General features: G+C 43.4%; 1 protein-coding gene across 1 annotated transcript in view; it reads left to right on the forward strand.

Annotated features, from left to right (window-relative positions):
- BCAS1 (brain enriched myelin associated protein 1) overlaps positions 1 to 20,561 on the forward strand; it is a 101,550-nt gene that overhangs the window by 35,836 nt on the left and 45,153 nt on the right. The window lies entirely within an intron of this gene.

A 20,561-nucleotide genomic window follows, 5' to 3' on the forward strand; every position in this document is an offset into this window, starting at 1 on the left:
CAATAACAGCTGTGGCATCTGTTTTATGTAGAAGAAGAGAGGAGGTGAGTTACACACAGATGAATCCGTCCTTCCATTTATCAAAGGTAGAGGAAGACAGGTTGCATTTATGATCAATGGAGTCTGGAGGGAAAGGCCTTAGCGGAATAAAAACGGTTCCTAAAAGACTTAAATACCTCGCCTGGCCTCGGTAGCTTGTTTCGCAACCAGCATGTTTATAGGCTTTTGTTGGAATACATTTCATTTCTTATTTTTAATAGCCTGGATTGATCTTTAACTATCTTTTGCACCAAAGCATGGGTTTAAATAAAGAGCTTTTACAGCTCTGGGCAGACCCTTTTATGTACTAATTATTTTCCCACAAGCTGGGGTCATATCTTTGTAAAAACTAGATATTTTTAAAGGAGGTATTCCACATCAGCTGCTTTCTTTCCTGCACAAAGAAACACGAGTTCTTTTGATCTGAAAAAGAGCATTTGCTTTTTATCTTGAGTTTGTGTTCGGCCGAGAAAAGAAACTCCTCCAATGAAGAAGGAAATAAAAGTTGATACACTGTGTTTCAAGGGAAGTTGCTAATAACTCTGGCTGTCATGTATTGAGCACTTACAGTATACCAGGCTCTGTTCTAAGCGCTGTACAGATGTATTATTCTCCATAAGGAAAATGAGTATCACCTCAGTCTGTGGTTTTAATGCACGCAGGCAGGACCGTGTCAAACATTATACTGTACACGTCAGGCACCAGCTGTAAGTCCTGGAGAGTTAAAATTGGGGAAAGGTCATCAGGCTCGTGGGTTCGGGCTCTCACTATCAGCGTTCTTGATCTTTCTGTAAATCTCTACTGCACAAACTGATTTTCAATTTTTCTTTCAAAAGCTTAAGAACTTGTCCCGCAAATGCCCGGTTCCCCAAATGCACCAGTTCAGATGCCAATCGAATAGCTTTCTGTATAATTCAAAGTAAGTTTTCAAACGCATCCAGGCACCAAATCTTTACTGAGTGGGACGCTGCCGGGTGCAGGTGAGGCCAGGCTACAGTGAAGGCTGGGACAGAGGGACTTGTCCTCAGGGACTTTGGTCCAGGAAGAAATGCGGTACAACCCCCCCACCCCCACCCCCACCATTATTACGGGAGATGCCAAGTGCTCTCGCTGGGGAGGCCGTGTGTTGGGCAGGGTGCTCCGACACAAAGAGAATTGGCCTCCCTGGCTCCCAGAACATTCCATCAAATGTATAAACCGGGAGTTGGAATGTTATTTGTCTTGGGGCTAGAAACTGGTCATCCATATTCATGAATATTTGAGAAACGATTTACTACCTGACTCTGAGTGGAAACTCTTGTTGAGTTCTCATTTATCCATCGTGGGCTCCTAAGGTTGTTCTGAGGTTGTGATTTTTTTGAATAATCACATTTCATTCACTGGGGCATCCAAAGCCAACCCATCACTGGAGTCAGGAAAAGATTGAGTTACTTACGGGACAAGGATGAAGGACTGAGCTTTACCCATCTGGAGACAGGTGTCTAAGTAACTTATCCAAATCCCCACCTTAATTAAGAAAACCAGTGTAGCATCTGATACCGGACCCTTAAACATTTTTAACCATAAAGCCCCAATGCGGTCAATCCACTCCTGTTCTAAGAAAAGCACAGGGAAGTTCAGACTTGTACTTTACCAGCCCAGTGTTTTGTTATTGGAGACCCTTAGGGACAGCACCTCGAATTGAGTGGAGTGAGTTCCAAAATGAGATACAATTCAGAAAATGGGGGCTTGTATGGGGAACATGGCAGGTATCTGATAGAGTCAAGCCCGTGGGTGATATTTTAAAGTTACAGTGACCTCTCAGAAGACCCTCAAACTGTCAGAAAAAAAAGCGAGTCAGCTCCCTAAGATTCACCAATGAGGTTGGCATTTGGTCTTGTTACACTACAAATTTCCATGTTTTTATTGGCAACATCATTGGAATTTAAATATCGAGTACCGCCCCGAACTATATGCATGTAAAACATGGGAAAGCTAGGCTACGCCATTTATTTCTCCTTCAGTCTGTGACCTTGCGGACATTCAAATACATGCATCTGTAAAGACTGTAAACGAACCACAGCCTCCTGATTATTAAGGTTTCTCATCTGATCCCTGGCTGTACAGACGGCTTTTGGGGGAGAGGGAGGGAGGAGGAGGGATCGATTGTTCTAGGAGTGTAATGAGAGAATCCAGCCCCCGGAAAGTAACACGACTAAAACTTCTCAGCCAATGGCTTTCTTGGTGGGAGTACCACACTAGGCATAAATGGCCGTCAATGTATTGATTCAGAATTCTTAGCGTAAATTATGCCTTGGGTTCAGCCACATCAGCTGTCCCCTCCCCACCCACCCACTCGAACCTTTCCCCCCTGTCTCACTGCATGCTTCTCCCTGGCTTGGAGTTCCAGCCGCAAACCTGCAGAGCTGTGAATTGGGGGAAGGATGCCCCCATTGCATTCTGGGAGAGGCACACAAATCTTCTGTGTTTTCGGATCGACAATCTTATTTTTGTGCCTCATAAAACTACATTCAGAGCATAGCAGAATTAAAACAAGGCCAGAATTCATGAACAAATGAAGCATTTAGTGCATAGGTCAAAGAAAAGATAAATTATATGCCTGAAAGGTTTCACTGAGCTGTGATTCACACAAACTGTGTTGGCAGGGATGAGATTTGTTTTTTCTTAATTTTTCCAGCCCCTCGACAATTGAACCAGAGCTATAAGATACACACTTAAGAGATTCATTGTCCAAAAAAAAAAAAAAAAAAAAACCATAATGAAAATTTGATCTTCATCGGTTTAAAAAAACATACTAAGTGTCTGTTGTCAACCAGTAATTCCAGAAGTGTCTTTGTGTTGGAGGGAAAGGGGAGGGGCGGGGCTTAACCTGTTACCAAGCACAGATTCAAGAGATCTGAACAAGAAGATGTCTTTCTTCTAAAGTTTTATTAAATCCTGCAACTGTTATTTAAACGCCAACCTTTGCAAAGGTTTAAAAGATGAATCACAGTCTAGTCCTTCAAAGATCTAGTAAGAGACATAATTTTTTTTAAGTTTATTTATCTTGAGAGAGAGAGAGCATGTGTTCGGGTACACATGCATGCCCATGGGGGAGGGGCAGAGAGAGGTGGGGGTGGGGGAGATCTCAAGCAGGATCCTGCACTGCAGGGCTCAGTCCCACAGACTGCAAGATCATGACCTGGGCCAAAATCAAGAGTCGGACCCTTAACCAACTGAGCCACCCAGGCGCCCCATAAGAGACAATTTTTTACGGGAAGTTGTGATAAGTACACTGATCCCCAAATTCATGCAGGCTCCAGATATTAAGAAAAATACTCAGTTTTTGCTTCCTCATGTCCTTTTCTCTCTTTTTTTTTTTTTTTTTTTTTTTTTAAATTTTTTTTTTTTTTTTAATGTTTATTTATTTTTGGGACAGAGAGAGACAGAGCACGAACGGGGGAGGGGCAGAGAGAGAGGGAGACACAGAATTGGAAGCAGGCTCCAGGCTCTGAGCCATCAGCCCAGAGCCTGACGCGGGGCTCGAACTCACAGACCTCGAGATCGTGACCTGAGCTGAAGTCGGATGCTTAACCGACTGAGCCACCCAGGCGCCCCTCCTTTTCTCTCTTGAACACACTCTATTCAGGCTTTTGTCCTCCACATAAACTGTTCTTGTCAATGTGGCCAGGATGTGGCCTCCCCCAACCCTCAACGCGGCTGCCAAGCCCTGGACGTCTCAGGCCTATCCCACTGGACTTGCCAGCCGCATCGGCGACCCTTCCTTCTGGAAATATCACCCTCAGTTAGTTGCCAGTTTCTCCCCCTCGCTGATTAAGGAGTTCCTCAATCTCTTTTGCTGGATCTTATCTTCTAAACGTTGGAGTTCCCCAGAACTGAATTCTTAGACATCCTCTCTGACTACAGTTATTTCCGTAGAGTCCCAAGTGTTTAGATACAGCCCCCTGCTGACGCGCCCCAAGTTCATGTCTGTAGCCTACACCTACTCCTCAAGTCCAGCCTTAAATATCCAGCTGCCTCTTGACACATATTCTTGAATTTCGACATCTCCATTCAAAGGTTCGCCCGACCTCAATGTGTACAAAACTGAACTCCTCATTCATACCCAACAACAAGCAACAACATGCCTACCTGTGTAATCTACTGGCTTCCTCATTTCACTTAATGGACACTCCATCCTGCCACTGCTGTTTGGTGGTAGAAGTGGAATGAAAGAACCAAGATTTCCAGAATCCTACATGGTGTAAAAAGCAGGTATAAAGAAGCCTTGCAATCAAGCAGCTTACATTTCAACTCGGCCTCTGTCGCCTACTGACTGTGTGACCTTGGACAAGTGACTACACCTCTCTGAGCCTTGGTTTCTTCATCTGTAAAATGGAAATAATAATCGTATTGAGCACAATTTCACATCGTTCACACTTGTGAAAATTAAATGAGATAAGCCATGTGGAGTGAACTTAGCCCAGAGATCTTGCATTTTGAGAAAAGAAAATTCAGCTATTATTAATATCATGGCTTTTCTTCCCCCCCCCCCCCCACCTATTAATCAACATTTTTGTCTTTTACTCTGCCCTTCCGTAGTCCTCGGCCAAACCTCACTGAGATAGCACAGGTGAGTCTAATTTGAAAGCGAAATCACCAGAGGCGGAAGTCCGGATTTGGCTTAAAAACCAAAAAGGTGCAGGAGTTGTAAATTTATTTTAGAAACAATAGAAGTTCAATGCTCTTGCCTACAAGCTGTGGCTTCTTAATGTCACGTTCAAGGGTCTCTACCAGCTTTCCCCTATCTTTCCAACTATATTTCCCACTATTCTCTTAAATGTACCCAGTCAGAATGGCCCATGTGTGACCTGCTTCTCTGCATTTTCTCCACCTGGCTCTCTTTCTCTCTCTTTATCAAAAATTCATGGGGCACCTGGGTGGCTCAGTTGGTTGAGCATCTGACTTCGGCTCAGGTCACTATCTCATAGCTCGTGAGTTCGAGCCCTGCATCGGGATCTGTGCTGATGGCTCGTAGCCTGATACCTGCTTCGGATTCTGTGTCTCCCTCTGTCCCTGCCCCTCCCCTGCTGATGCTCTGTCTCTGTCTCTCTCAAAAATAAATAAACATTAAAAACATTTTTTCTTTTTAAAATTCACTTCACCTTCAAGTGCCAAGTTCTCCATGAGGCTGACCACATGTCCCCACTCCTGGGTGGTTTCTGGTGACATGAATCCTCCAGTATTTCTTTTTTATATTATAGGTTAAGTCAAATTCTGTTGAGAAATTGCTTTGAAGGAATCATCTTCTTTTTTTTCATGTTTATTTATTTTTGAGAGACAGAGGGAGACAGAGCACAGGCAGGGGAGGGGCAGAGAGAGAGGGGGACACAGAATCCGAAGCAGGCTCCAGGCTCTGAGCGGTCAGCGCAGAGCCCGACTCGGGGCTCGAACTCACAAATCACTAGATCATGACCTGAGCCGAAATCGGACGTTCAACCAACTGAGCCACCCGGGTGCCCCCAAGGGATCATCTTGAAACATCCGAGCTTAAGTGGGAATTTCTAGATCTTTACTATCTTCCAGATGAAGAAATCCAAGCTCTAGGGAAACCGAATCATTGACTCCAAGCTACGTAGCTAAAGAGAATTGCCCAACCTCAAAGCCCATACTTTCCACGCTCCACATTATGTTTTTACCATTTTTTTGAAACTTGTGTGATAGTGTTGTGACTCTGTGAAATTGAATACTCATTTGAGGATATTTTGATTTAACTTTTTTTAAATGTTAGGGTGTGCAACATTGCAAATGACAAGTTAGTCTCAAATTTAAAAATTTAAAACTCACCTAATTCCAAGGTTTAAGCTGTGGTTTTTTATTGTCTGCCCTACCTGTCAGCCACAAGGCCAAGCCATTCCAACAGGCAAAGAGAACTATCCACCCCAAAGACTTTGTCAGTACAGAGGGAAAAATCCACCTTAAATTACATAAATTACGGAGTAAGCAGGGTTTTTAGCTCTACTAGTATAATGTTTATAAATTGCATGGATTTAGCACCACAAAACATTTGATAGGAAATGTTTTCAGCAGCAGAGGTCATGTGCAAGTGTTAGGACCTTGACTGATCCGGAAAGGAGTTCAGATTCTACCACTTATTAGCTGTGAGGTGGAGTTAATAATAATCCTTTTTAACAATCACTTTTTAAATAATCCTTTTTAAATAATCACTTTTTAACAATTCATTATTCATAGGCTGCGTAGTAAGTATTTTGCATATTTTATCTGCTATCTCCTTTGATTCTTATAACAGTACAACAGGGTAGATGTCTAAAAAACTTTTTTAATGTTTATTTATTTATTTTTGAGAAAGACAGAGAGAGAGCAGGGGAGGGACAGAGAGAGAGAGGGAGAGAGAGAATCCCAAGCAGGCTCCGCATTGCCGGCACAGAGCCCAACGCGGGGCTCGAACGCACAGACTGCGAGATCATGACTTGAGCCAAGGTCAAGAATTGAATGCTTAACCACTGAGCCACCCAGGTGCCACCCCAAGGTAGATATTTTTATTACCATTTAACAGATGAGGAAGCTAGAGCTCAGAGAAGTGAAGTTAGTGGCAAAACCATAATCATCCACTGGCAGCCATCTGTTCCCAAAGTATGTGTCACTCAGTCATTTCAAAACCTGGTGTTTTCATGCAGAAGAGGAAGATAGTGCCTGAGGGGGTATTGTAAAGGCTAGAGGATGACACCGGCAGTCAGTAGCAATGACTAAATAAAACAGTATGTTTTCTAAGTCCTCAGAAAGTTAGAAATAAAGAATTACGAAATAGCTCAAATGGTCTTCCAGTATGACGGACTTTGAGTAGTATATCATTTCAGGTACCTTTGGCTGTGAGTAAAAAAAAGAAAAGAAAAGAAAAGAAAAGAAAAGAAAAGAAAAGAAAAGAAAAGAAAAGAAAAGAAATAGCTCGCCCAATCACTAGTGGCATAGTTAATGAGGAGAATTTATTATTTCTTGAGCATAATAAGAATTCTGGAGGTAAGGGGTTTACGTTGGTTCGACATCTCCTTAGCCCTAGCATGAGTCAGTCTCCAGCGCCTGCCATGTATGATTGGCTTGGTACACAGATTTTGTCACTTGTGGCGTCTAGATGGCTGCCAGAGGTCCAAGTAGTGGACACACACAGTCATAGTGTCCTATGAAAGGGAAGAGAAGTTTCCGAAGGTCGATGGTAGATCCAGTCACATATCTGTGTCAAGGTACAAGGCGGGGCTTGTCAAGTTTCTTCAGCAGCGAACAGACTCTTCAGCAGAGATGATCTGCCATCAATAGAAACCAGATAGATTTTCTCGATCCAACTTTATATCAGGAAATCATCGCGTGAACGGAGCCGATAGAGACTGTTCCGGTGCCTCCCGCCCTCAGGGTAATTTACTTGAATTCACTCATTGCACAACTGCCTCATTTGACCATGGCCCACAGGAAGAAATAGATTTTACACCTTGACCTGATGCACATGCTCATGAATGCAGCAAAGAATGCACAGAACAGTGCTGTTCTTACAGCATGGAATACATGCTGGCATTTTGTATTCTTTTCTTTTCTTTTTTAATTTTTTTAACATTTATTTATTTTTGAGACAGAGAGAGAGCATGAACAGGGGAGGGTCAGAGAAAGAGGGAGACACAGAATCTGAAACAGGCTCCAGGCTCTGAGCTGTCAGCACAGAGCCCGACACGGGGCTTGAACCCATGGACCGCGAGATCATGACCTGAGCCGAAGTCAGATGCTTAACCGACTGAGCCACCCAGGCGCCCCTTGTATTCTTTTCTAATGCTCTGCTGTTTGATGGTTTTAATGCTGGTCTTGACCCACTAAGCTGTTTTCCAATCCACTAATGGTCACAATATGAAGTCCGAAAGAATTTCTTCTACCGTAATCACCCTTCTCATATACAGAGACGGTGAACTTGAGGGACGTGACTGTGTCTCAGGCAGTTTGGTATTATTCTCAATGCCTGGCACCTGTTGGCATGCAGCAATGTTTGTGAGGTGAACCTAACAAGAATAAAGCTGGTGCACATCATGTCACCACTTTGCAAAGAATCTTGGAATATATTCTCATTATCAGCTCTGCCTGACACAACTTGAAAGAGGAAATGACTTCAAATGCATGCAGGATATAGATGCCTTCACTGAGATAAGCTATGTAGAATCGCGTAACTGTATCATTTATTCGGTTTTTTTAAATCGGTCTTTAACATGTTATGGTGTTAATAATCATGGTTGAATATCAAGTGACTGGTGTTTTGCAATGAATTTGCAAAACAGATTTTGAGTTAGCTTTCCCCTTGGTGTCATCCAGTCTGATTCGCTCCTTCCAGCAAAGGAGCAGCGAAGGCAGCAAAGGCAGCGAAGGCAGTCAAGCAGTCCTAGTTTATTGAGCCTTTACTAACTCACAGAGAGATGAAATATCGTGCAGAAGATCATCCGGGTAGAAAGGAGCAGAACTGGAATTCACCACCAGCACCCACACGTTTAGCCACTGGGCCTAGAAGTTCAAAAACAGGGAACATTGTGAACATTTTGAACCCCCTCAAAAGGGGGCTTAAAATATATTTTTAAAAATTTCTGAAGCTAATACTTTGGGACATTAGTTAATTCTAATTCTATGCAACATCAGTCCAATGAGATGTGCCTAGAAACAGGGCTCACCACCAAAGAGTTTGAGAAAATCCTATTATGGTTTGCCTCCGTCTCTGAAACCGTAAGAGATTCTTAAATACAGAGAACAAACTCCGAGTTGATGGGGGGTGGAAGAGAGGGGAAAATGGGCGTGGGCAAGGAGGAGGGCACTTGTTGGGATGAGCCCTGGGTGCTGTATGGAGGTGATGAATCACAGGAATCTACTCCAAAGCCAAGAGCACACGGTGTACGCTGTATGTTGGCCAACTTGACAATAAATTATATTAAGAAAAGGAAAAAAGAAAATACTCTTTGCCTTATCTTCTCTCCTGAAGATTCCCAATGGATATCAGCTTCCTAAAGACCTGAGAGGTCCTGTAGCAAGCAGACCTGATTCAGTTTGTTTAACTGAGAGTTTCTCCAACCTAATTGTCCATAAAACTACTAGTCCTCTAACCAGCTGGCCAGAACTTTCGAGGGACTGTTCTCAGAAATGCTGAGCTAGGCATGTAGACCCAAGTTGGAAAATGGCCTCCTGTTGGAGGCCGCAAACCAGAGATAGAGTCTATGTGAATCTCACAGTGTTTTGGGTAATATTTTCATTTATTGATAATACTTCCGAATTGATCAAGTTGACAATATTTTAAAATGATAAAATTTGAACACAGATCCATGTTTCGGACCTTTCTGGGAAGTGGGAAGTTTCGTCCTGTGTTCTCAGATAGAATGTGAGTTGTGGCTGCCCCTGGGGATGGGACATTTACTCTCCAGCCCATCCAGTCCCCACCCCTCCCTTGTTCCCAACAGTGTGGCATGGGGGTTGTCCTTTGCTAGAACACCTACATTATTATTTTCTTGTGGTAGGGCTGAGAGTAAAGTGAAATATCTCCATCACAGACCACTTTCCTTCCTTCCTAGCACTTATCACAATTTCAAGCTACTTAGGGGGGCACCTGGATGGCTCAGTCGGTTCAGCATCTGACTTCAGCTCAGGTCATGATCTCACGGTTCCTGAGCTTGAGCCCCACGTCGGGCTCTGTGCTGACAGCTCGGAGCCTGAAGGCTGCTTCCGATTCTGTCTCCATCTCTCTGCCCCTCACCTGCTCACGCTCTCTCTGTCTCTGTCTCCAATATAAATAAATAAATAAGCATTAAAAACATTTTTTAAGTAAATAAAGCTACTTAGGTGACCGTCTGGTTAATAAACTCTAAATCCAGCCCGAGAGGCAGGTGTGGTATAATAAAAACAGGAAGCGTGAATGCTTTCATTTATTCATTCAACAAACATCCAAGTACTTTCTTTGTGTCAGGAGTGATTTTAGGGCAGATAGTATGGTGTACCTCACGACAGCTTTCATTCCAATGAAGAGAGCAAGAGCGAATACGAAAATAAACAAGCAGATAGTTCCAAGGGTAGAAAAAGGGCTGTGAATTAAATCGGTAGCGTTTTGAGACAGAAAGTAGATTGGAGAGGTGGCTGACGATTAAACGGGTAGAGGTAGGGCCCAGGAGTTTGGTCTAATCTAGAAATTCAGGGAAAAGGATGGGACTTTTTTTTTCTCTCTTTCTGCACAAGGCCAAACCATTCTTAGGTCTACAACCTAATTTTGGCAACATGCAAAACAGTTTTCTTGTTACTGAGAAGTGTTTGTTAAGCAGATGACAAACATATTCTAGGCTGTGGGTCATTAGCTTTTAGATTTTGAAATACTTTTTTTTTTTTTAAGCTGGATGTTTTCCCTGTAATAAATATGAAATGCCATGATCACTCTGGAACTTGTACATGTTGAAACTGATCGTGGAACAGAAGAATCTTCCACAAATCCCTTTTGCCCGATGTGACTTGCCCTGGGAATCCCTCCCCACCCACGCTTTGCCCACAGCAAATGTATTTTTCCATTTTATATCATATGCAGTGGCCTTTAAGCAGATGCCGAGTCGTGCGTCCTTAAGAATATCCCCAAAGCAATGACTGCTGAGGACGAAAAGAAGGAGAAGCAGGAAAAGACCATTTCATTGCTTAATTCTCTACCCACATTTCACTTGCCATTGGAAATCAAGTTGACAAATTCACTTACCCCTCAAGTACAGAGAAGTTCTGAGAGAGAAAATGGAAAACCCTTATTCACAGCAAGCAGGTGTGAATTGCTTTCTTTGATAGATTTCTTTCCACCCTCCGTCTCTGACCACAATACACAACCACTTTATTTAATCTTATAAATACAATATCTCTGCATCAGTCAACACGACGGATTAATGAGGCTGTACTACGTATAGGTGCTGTGTTTGGCTTTTGCTGCTGAGATACGAGATGAGTTCTTAATACCCTGAGGTTAGGTCTACAGAGTATTAAAGCAGGTGGTGATCTTACGATTTACAATAAAGAGCATCACACTGGATAGCTGGTGAGCCTAGCCCGATTCAATTAGTGTAAGCGGATAAAATGAACAATATTGCCTCTCTTCTCCCAAAAAAGGGGTTGGAAAGTGGATAAGTGGAACGTTTTTAGATCTGTGTCATGCAGCTTAAATTCTCCTCTTCGAAAACATGCCAGAAGACAAAGAAAAGACAGCTTTCACGTTTCCATACTTTTATATTATTTTATATTGCCCTCTGACATCTTTGGTAATTTCTTAATCCACTCCCCGGATCATTAGGAAGCTTGTTTCAACCACGGCACTTTAACAGTACACAATTTTAAAGTCTCAAAGCAGCGTGCGTTTGGAATGAGCAGTTTGACATCTCGGAATGTATTGAGAAAAAGGGCAAAATTTTATCCGCAAGACTTTTTTCTTTTTTTAATTCCAGCAACGTCTATAAGGGCAGCGTTGGGAAGGTCGAAACGATCCAGTAAACGCGTTGTTCTGTTGATTATGGCACACCCTTGCACTGGGCATCAAAGGCCGGCATGACATAGAGATGGAATGGGCGACCTGTGAAGGGCAATGTTAAACGAGGAGAGCGGGTTTCAAAATAGGAAAAGATGCCCTTAGGGTAAAAAGCATGTGTGCCCGCCTGCCCACACATATTCGTCCTTCCGGAACCCAAAGAGGGGTGTGGAATGAAAAAAACTGCACATTGTGAGTAGCAGTCTGTCGCTTTCAGTAACGGGATGATGGGTGCACTTTACATTTTTACTCCTCTCATCTACATGCACTGCCTGGTAAGGTTATACAGGACCACAGTCTAGGAAATTTCCCGATCCCTCCACTAGGCTGCGCTGTGAGGCTTGAGGCCCCCCCCCCCCCCCCCCCCCCCCCCCCCCCCGGGGTTGCACCACAACCGGGAGAAAGGCTGCTGGTAGTGACAGTTTCCACTAGGTTATTTTTTCTTCACGGTAATTCCGGAACTATGCAATTCAGAGCTAGTGTGCCAATTCCTTGTTCAGAAATAACCCCCACTTATTAAATCGGCTTACAACGAGTGCGTAGTAACCTCCAGTAGGGGATGAGCAAGAGGAATTTTGCGGTATCGGATGGGCAGTCTTTGAAGCCCTTCCATGATTAGCATTCCTTAGGCGCTGTGTTCTTTCCCTATTTTTGCCAAAGCTCAAACGGTGCGAAGGCATTTCTTTACCAGCTGATGTGAATTTGGGCAGGAATAGTGGGAAAAATAAAAATTAGCTACAATGGTAAACTCTCCTTAGGTGGCTTGGAGCTTCCTAGTAACACAAAGGAAATGTATATGATATAGACGTATATAATATATGCAATATAGACGTATATAACATATGTAACATATATGTACCCCGATTGGCTTAGGAAAATTTGAAGTTCCACGGAAACGTTTTCCGTAGACTTCGGTTTTGCAGTTCCTTCCTGCTTGTTGATTCATTCGCTTTCCCTTTTAGGCAAAAGGCAAGATAAATTCTACCTTCAAGAATTAACCACATTCCATTTTTCTCCCTCCGTCTGACAATGGCTCCATGCAGGTGACGGGGCTCTCAGAAGAAGACGGTCTGGAGACCATTGCTGCCTGGCACATGATGCCCTTTGTGCTGTCGGGGCATCCAAGTGGGAGAGGAAAGAGACCTTTCCCTTTTATCCTAGGCAGCATGTGGCTCAAATTTCTAACAGATGGAAAGGAATGGAGTGATGGGTTTCTGTACCATTCGGTGTTTTCCAGACAAATTTTCCTGTGTTAAACTGTACGCTAAGTGCCGATTCCAGGTACAGCATTCGAACCGAAACCAGTGACACGCCGTCAGAGGTAAAGCTAGAAGAGGGAGACATTTATCACTAATAGCTCCAGACAAGGCTTTTATGGCCTTGACCCCTCTGCCTTATGTTTTCACTTTGACGATGTAGGCCTTGCTTAAAGAGGCTGAAATCCAGCTGACAATTTACAGTTGAAGGAAGGTGCCAGAAGTTCCATATGGGTTTTATTATAGACAATCAAATTATGATAAGGCGGCATTATTTTTCAACATGACAAATTGTGATCACTTAACTAGTGTTCCTGTCTGTTTGCCCTTTGAAGGCAACAGCAAGGGGGGAACCTAGGCTTCTTCCACACGGATGAAAAACAAGCTGACAGCACGAACACCTGTTTGTATGAAAGAAGTTTCCAGATATTTCCTGAGGAACGTTTGTGCTTTGGTCTAAAATGTCTGGTGCTGAGAATGATCTGGAGGCCTGATGAGAATAGCAAAGACATATTCGTAGTTAGGAGCAAAGATCATTCCACAAATAACTCAATATTTGAGGCATCATCTTCCCAACTGTGTTTAGTTTCACCCTCTGAGTGTTTGGGTTTTGTTTGTTTTTTTTTTTTAATTTGGTATTAGTCGTCTACGTTTTAATTTTGGTTGTTATAGGTCATACCCGGCTCAAAATAAGAAATTGTAAGACGGTGTGCTTGTGTCCCAGTGCTACTCCTGTAGATAACTGCTGTGCATTTTTGAATGTATCCTTCCAGGGTTTCTTTGGATGTACGTAAGCAAATACAAGCGTAAATTCTTATTCCTTTTTCTTTACACAGAAAATAATATAATACACACTCTGTTCTATTCCACGCTTTTTTTTCCCCAGTCGACACCGTATCAATATCTGTACACCCTCCCCATTTCTAACACTTGTGTAGTAATCCACTGTGTGGATGTGCGATGATCTATTTCACCAGGACGCTGGGAATGACGTTGGGCTGGTTTCCGAACATTGGCTAATTGCCTCACTGCGGTGAACGGCCTCATGCCTCTGTGTATTCACACGTGTGTGAACTGACTTTTAGAGTCAACTCTTAGAAGTGGAATTGCTAGAGAAAAGAGTCCGTTCTTTTGAAAATTATTGGTAGGGGCTCCTGAGTGACTCAGCCGGTTGAACGTCCGACTTCGGCTCAGGTCATGCTCTCATGGCTCGTGGGCTTGAGCCCCAAGCTGGGCTCTGTGCTGACAGCTCAGAGCCTGGAGCCGGCTTCGGATTCTGTGTCTCCCTCTCTCTCTGCCCTTCCCCGACTCACGCTCTGTCTCTCAAAAATGAATAAAAATTTAAAAAAATTAAAAAACATATTGATAGATAATGCCAAATTGCCCTCAATCAGGACAGAATTAATTTATATTCCAATCATCACTTACAACAGTGCCTGCTTCCCAAACCAGCCTCCCAATGGAATGTTTTCAAACATTTGGATTTTTTTTTTTTAAATCTCAATCTTTCCTTTTATGGCCTCTGGATTTTGAGTCATAGTTACAAAAGACTTCTCAACGCAAAATTATAAAATATATACTTTTTTTGGTGTTTTCTTCTAGTGTTTTTATCCATTTGGATTTTGTCCTGGTATAGGATTGAGTTAGGACACTGTGTTAATTTGTTTTCAGATGACCACCTCGTTGTCCCTCTCTCTTTTATTGAGCAATCCTTCACTTCAAAGAGATCTGAGGTGTCATTTTTATCATACGCTAAATTCTCACATATCTTTGGGTAAGTCATGTTGCATAGCAAGGAAAAGAAATAGACAAGAGAAACTAAAATAGGAAAACCCTTGGTAGAAAGATATTTAAGTAAACACCGGAAGAAAGGGAGTTGTTTAAGGCAATGTAGAAGACAGCCTACACGTTTTTTGCTTCTGGAATAATTTGGGCTCAGAGTCAAACTCCAGCTCTACTCTATGACCATACACAAGTTATTTATTGTTGTCATGCATCAATTTTTTCATCAGTAAAAAAAAATGTGTATAGTACATACTTCATGAAATCGTAACAACTAAATGGGGCCTTTTAAACTAGTTTCTTAGGGCTGGACACATAAAGCTTGGTCATTTTTATTATTTCCATAGGCATTTCTTTTCCTCATTATACGTTCCTCAAAGAATTCATGGCTACAAAATATTCCATCACATGGAACGTATGTTTTTTGTTTTTTTTTTTTAATTTTTTTTTTCAACGTTTTTTATTTATTTTTGGGACAGAGAGAGACAGAGCATGAACGGGGGAGGGGCAGAGAGAGAGGGAGACACAGAATCTGAAACAGGCTCCAGGCTCCGAGCCATCAGCCCAGAGCCTGACGCGGGGCTCGAACTCACGGACCGCGAGATCGTGACCTGGCTGAAGTCGGATGCTTAACCGACTGCACCACCCAGGCGCCCCACATGGAACGTATGTTAATTCCTACATGTAGAAATGTAGGCTAATGTAGCTTAGAGGTTAATCTCACATGTTAATGCCACATGCTAATTTATCGATCTATTCCAGAATTGTTGGACTTTTTATTGGTTCTTCATTCTTACTCTTCCAGAACTACCCTACAATGCTTTTTTAAAATTTTTAAATCTTGGAGCGCCTGGGTGGCTCAGTTGGTTAAGCATCTGACTTTGGCTCAGGTCATGATCTCACAGTTCGTGAGTTCGAGCCCCGCGTCAGGCTCTGTGCTGACAACTCAGAGACTGGAGCCTCCCTTGGATTCTGTGTGTCTGTCTCTCTCTGCCCCTCCCCATCTCATGCACACACACACACACACACACACACACACACACTCTCTGTCTCTCTCTCTCTCTCTCTCAAAAATAAATAAACATTAAAACAATACACTTAAATTTTTTTTATCTTGAAATTATAGATTCATATGTAGTTGTAAGAAGTAGTACAAAGAAATCCCTTCATCCAGGGTCCCTCAGTGGTAACATCTTGTGAAACTATGATACAATAACACAACCAGGATATTGGCATTGATACAATCCCATGGAGAACATTCCCACCAAGACAAGGACACGTCATGTTGCCCTTTTATAGGCTCATCCCCTTCCCTACCGTATCCACCCTTCCGTTAACTTCTGGCAACCACTCATCTGCTCTCTCTTTCTATAGTTAGGTCATTTCTAGAATGGTATGTGTACTCTTGGGACAGGCAGGATCCTCTGAAGACTCATCAAGGTCACGGATGCTATTAATTGATACTGTTCCTCTCCTTCCTTTTTTATTGCTGAATACCCTTCCATGCTACAGATAGACCACATTGTCTTTAATGGTTCATTCATTGAAACACATCTGGTTGTTTCCAGTTTGGGGCTATTCCAAACTAAGTTGCTATAAACTTTCCTGTGGAAGCAAGTGTGAATATATGTCTTCATATATTTTTTGTGAATATATGTCTTCATTTTACTGGTTAGAAAAAACCCAGGAGTACAGTTGTTAGGTTGTATTGTAGCTGTGTATTGAGTAAGAAACTGCTAAACCCTTTTCCAGACAGGCTGTATCATTTTATGTGCCCACCAGCAAGCAATGTGTGTGTGATCTAGTTTTTCTGCCTCCTTGTAAGCATTTTTCTTTTTTGTTTTTTGGTTTTTTTGGAGGGGGGTGGGGTGGGGTCAGTGACTGCTGGTATTTCCAGGTTGCTGGCTCCATTTCCAGGTCTAGAATCTATGAGGCAAAAAGAAATCCCAGGAACTCCCCACCATATGGTTCCTCCAGTCTGTAGCTGGTCTACCTGCCCCTGTCCACCTGGCAGAGAGAAAGCAGGGATTGGTTTTTCCATTTTGCTTACTGGGAGGATAAGGAAACATTCGTATTCTCCATCTTTCTGGAAGCAGAGTTATGTTTGTTTTAAAAGCCAGGCTAAGAAGAAACAATTATTTCAAGAGAAGGGCTCAAGTTCAAGCCGAGGATTTCAATTTGAAAGGCCATAAAGCTGTCACTGGGGAAGAGCCCCTGGCAGACAAACCATCTCCTCGCACTGAGCAGGAGGGTCTACGGGGTCTCATCTCTCAGCTGCTGTCCAAGACTTGAGACACTGCTGCCCCCGGGGAAATCAGGGAGGCGGAGGGAAGCATCTTCAGAGATGTCTGGAGAAGACGCCATGGGGCCGAGGACAAAGCTGGAGGACTCCTGGAGTCCGTCCCTGGAGTTCTGTTGAGCCGTGTCTCCTCCATTCAGACTGCTCTGTCCTGGGCAAGGAGGTACAAATGGCTATCTGCTGCCTTCCTCAGAGGGTAGCCATCATGGCGGGCTTTCCCTGATGACCACCTCGACCCATGAGCACCACTTGACCTTCTACCAATCCGTTTCCCCTTCATTGACTTCACTGTGTTCCCTTTTATTTCCAGGGAGTTCAGTAAGTGTTCCCTGTGTGTCTAGCCCTGGAGAAGAATCATCGCCTCTTCCTCCCTGCAGGAAGAGCCCATCTGGGAGCTGGCAGACCCTTCTAGATGCAGACTCTTTCACTCACTGTGAGGAGCACTGGGAGCCCATGGGCTGTGGGGCCAGAGGGGCTCAGAGCAGCTGGCCTAACCTGGAGGTCAGCACCCCCCACCCCCGGCAGAATAGACACCTCCCCCACCCCCACACATAACCTTCTTGGAGGATTTCACCCAGTGACTAATTCACCCTCTGTTCTTTGATCTTCTTCATGTTTTCTCTTGCAGTCTTCACTTCCTGAGTCATGAAGTTCACTTATTGGTCCCTCTGTATTTTTGTTGGGTTTTGCTTTGCCTCCCTGCTGGAATGTCAGCTGTCTGAGAACACGGCTGTGTGTGTCTCCCTCACGGCTGTATTCCCAGCGAATGTGTCCATTTGGGGCACCCGGTAGACGTTCGATAAATAGTTTCCTTCCTAACTCTTATGCTGTCATAGATCCCAAACCTTGCAGTGATTCAAAAGTCCAGTCCCATTCGGGAACTCTAATCTCATATCCATTTTCTTTTCTGGAGCCAAGCTCTGATGCCACCTTGGACTTGTAATCTGGAAGGAATAGGATTTTCTCTCTTACTTCTCTGTCCTCAGGTGTGTGAGTTCAGGGAGGAAGGACTGAGAGAAAAGGGCTCTGGTCTTTTTGCCTTGCTGGTGCCATTGTCCTTTCTTGACTGTGCTCATTTTTTCTGGTTTAGGCAACTATAGATCTGGTGGAGCGGGGAGTGTCTGGACTGCCAGCTCCAGAGCCCATGCTAACCCTCCGTGGTCTCTCTGAAGCTTGGGCACAGTCCAAGTTCCCCCACGTAGCACATGACTGAACGGAGATAACTCTGTCCTAGGCAACACCGTAAGTCAGACCCAGTGGGACACCTCTCAATTAGATTTATTCCTTGTACCACTTTCAAAATGGCTCATCGCCCAAAACACCTGTTGGATTATTGGTATAATATTCTTTGTTTCAAGTTTTATTTAAAATTTTCTCTTTATTCTTCTGCACGTCGCTGTCCAGTTTTCCCAGCACGCTTTGCTGAACAGACCATCTTTTTTCCCATTGGATACTCTTTCCTGCCTTGCCGAAGATTAGTTGGTCGTGTATTTGTGGGTCCATTTCTGGGTTCTCTATCCTGTTCCATTGATCTATGTGTGTGTTTTTGTGCCAGTACCGTCCTGTCTTGATGATTACAGCTTTGTAATACAGCTTGAAGCCCAGAATTGTGATGCCACCAGCTTTGGTTTTCTTCGTCAACATGACTTTGGTTATTTGGGGTCTTTTCCGGTTCATACAAATTTTAGGATTGTTTGTTCTAGCTCTGTGAAGAATGCTGGTGTTATTTCGAGAGGAACTATGAATGGATAAAGAAGATGTGGTATATATGTACAATGGAGTATTAATCGGCAATCAAAAAGAATGAAATCTTGCCATTTGCAACGACGTGGATGGAGCTAGAGGGTATTACGCTAAACGAAATTAGTCAGAGAAAGACAAATACCATATGATTTCGCTCATCTGTGGAATTTAAGAAACACAGCGGATGCACATAACAGAAGGGAAGGAAAAATAAGATAAAAACAGTGAGGGAGGAAGACCATCAGAGACTCTCAAAAACAGAGAACAAACTGGGGATTGCTGGAGGGGAGGTGGGGGATGGGCTAAATGGGGGATGGGCATTAAGGAGGGTGCTTGTCGGGATGAGCACTGGGTGTTGTTTGTAAGTGACTGGATTCTACTCCTGAAACCAAGACTACACTGCATGTTAACTAACTTTTTTTTTTTTTTTAATCTCTTTTCACTCAGCTTCACCTAAGCAAAAATATCCACAGTACCAAAGGTCTGGTGCCAGGAATAACATTTTTTTAAAGCACACCAAAGCAATAACTTTCTGTGTGCGCATGCGTAGCACCTAACATGAAATCCCCGTACCTGTAGGTATCTTACCACTCATCCGCTATAAACAACATTTTCAACCATCCTTCCTAACAAGTGAATAAATAATGTTGCTATCACTACATTATACCTTAGAATAAAAAAAATCCAACTCACGTGAAACCTGTTTTTTTTTTTCAAAAGAGCCTCTCTTCCAAAGCAAAACAGTTTCTGCCTGGAATTAACTAGAAAACCCAACAAGCTTGTCAAGGCCACAGCTTTTATCTGCTTTCAGTTTTACAAAGTTCTAGTTCTTTATGAGACATTTCACGAGAAGCACCTCTCCATTTAGAAAGAGTGCTGGGGCTGAGCCAAACCTTGCAGGATACGTGTGTTATTATTACCTTTTAAAATATTCATCAAAATGTATTTTTGTATTTTTATAGCCGTCCCACAAAAGCCCCATTTTTAATGCAGGCTACTCTGGCCCGGCCTCTGGCATTAGGCTAATCTTACGTACATAACCTGCGTCCAAAGTGAGTGCAGAGGAGAACGGGGCACAGAAACTCAGAGAAGGAAACAGATGTCGTGGCCGGCAAGACCCAGAGAGATGTCAGTGGTGGGGGGAGGGGAGGGAAACTCGAGATCAAGCCTGAAGAATGAATGGGTTTGAAGTAACCTGACTTAGGCTAGGGTCACGGCTGTAGAGATGGGGAAAGGAGGACAGGGGTAAGGGCCTCTGGGTGGTTCAGTCGGATGAACCTTGATTTCAGCTCAGGTCACGATCTCATGGTTCGTGAGCTCGATCCCCACATTGGGCTCCGTGCTGAATGTGCAAGGCCTGCTTGGGGTTCTCTCTCCCTCTCTCCTTCTCTCTCTCTCTCTCTGACCCTCTCCCGCTCAATCTCTCTCTCTTTCAAAATAAATAAACTTTAAAAAAATAAAAAAATAAAACAACGGTACTTTTAAAAAGCTGATATGATTCTTACTGTGGAGATTGTGGGAAGTCAAATGGAGGCGTCTCTGGGGCTAACGTACGGATCGTTAGACTAGGTGACCACGGAGTTGGGAAATATTGGCATCATACACAGCCTCTTTGTAGAATTGGGAGAAAAGAGGTTTTGTTCGGGGATGCAACGTGCCCTGCTGTGTTTGTTCCCCTCTGGCTCCAAACAATGTCCCTCCAACTGACTGCAAATGCTGAATATGTTAGAAAGCAGAGGAGGGGAAGGAAGAGTGATTCTCATAAGCTCCCGATTGTTCTGCATCCCCGTGGGCAGAAGAAGTATGGCTGGAATTAGGGGGTAAGGGAGAGAAGGGTGTGAAGCGAAAATATTGCTGTGAGAGTCCACATTCAACAAGTGGAAACTGTGAC

This window comes from Panthera leo, chromosome A3 (genome assembly GCF_018350215.1).
Source record: "Panthera leo isolate Ple1 chromosome A3, P.leo_Ple1_pat1.1, whole genome shotgun sequence".
Lineage (NCBI taxonomy): Eukaryota > Metazoa > Chordata > Mammalia > Carnivora > Felidae > Panthera > Panthera leo.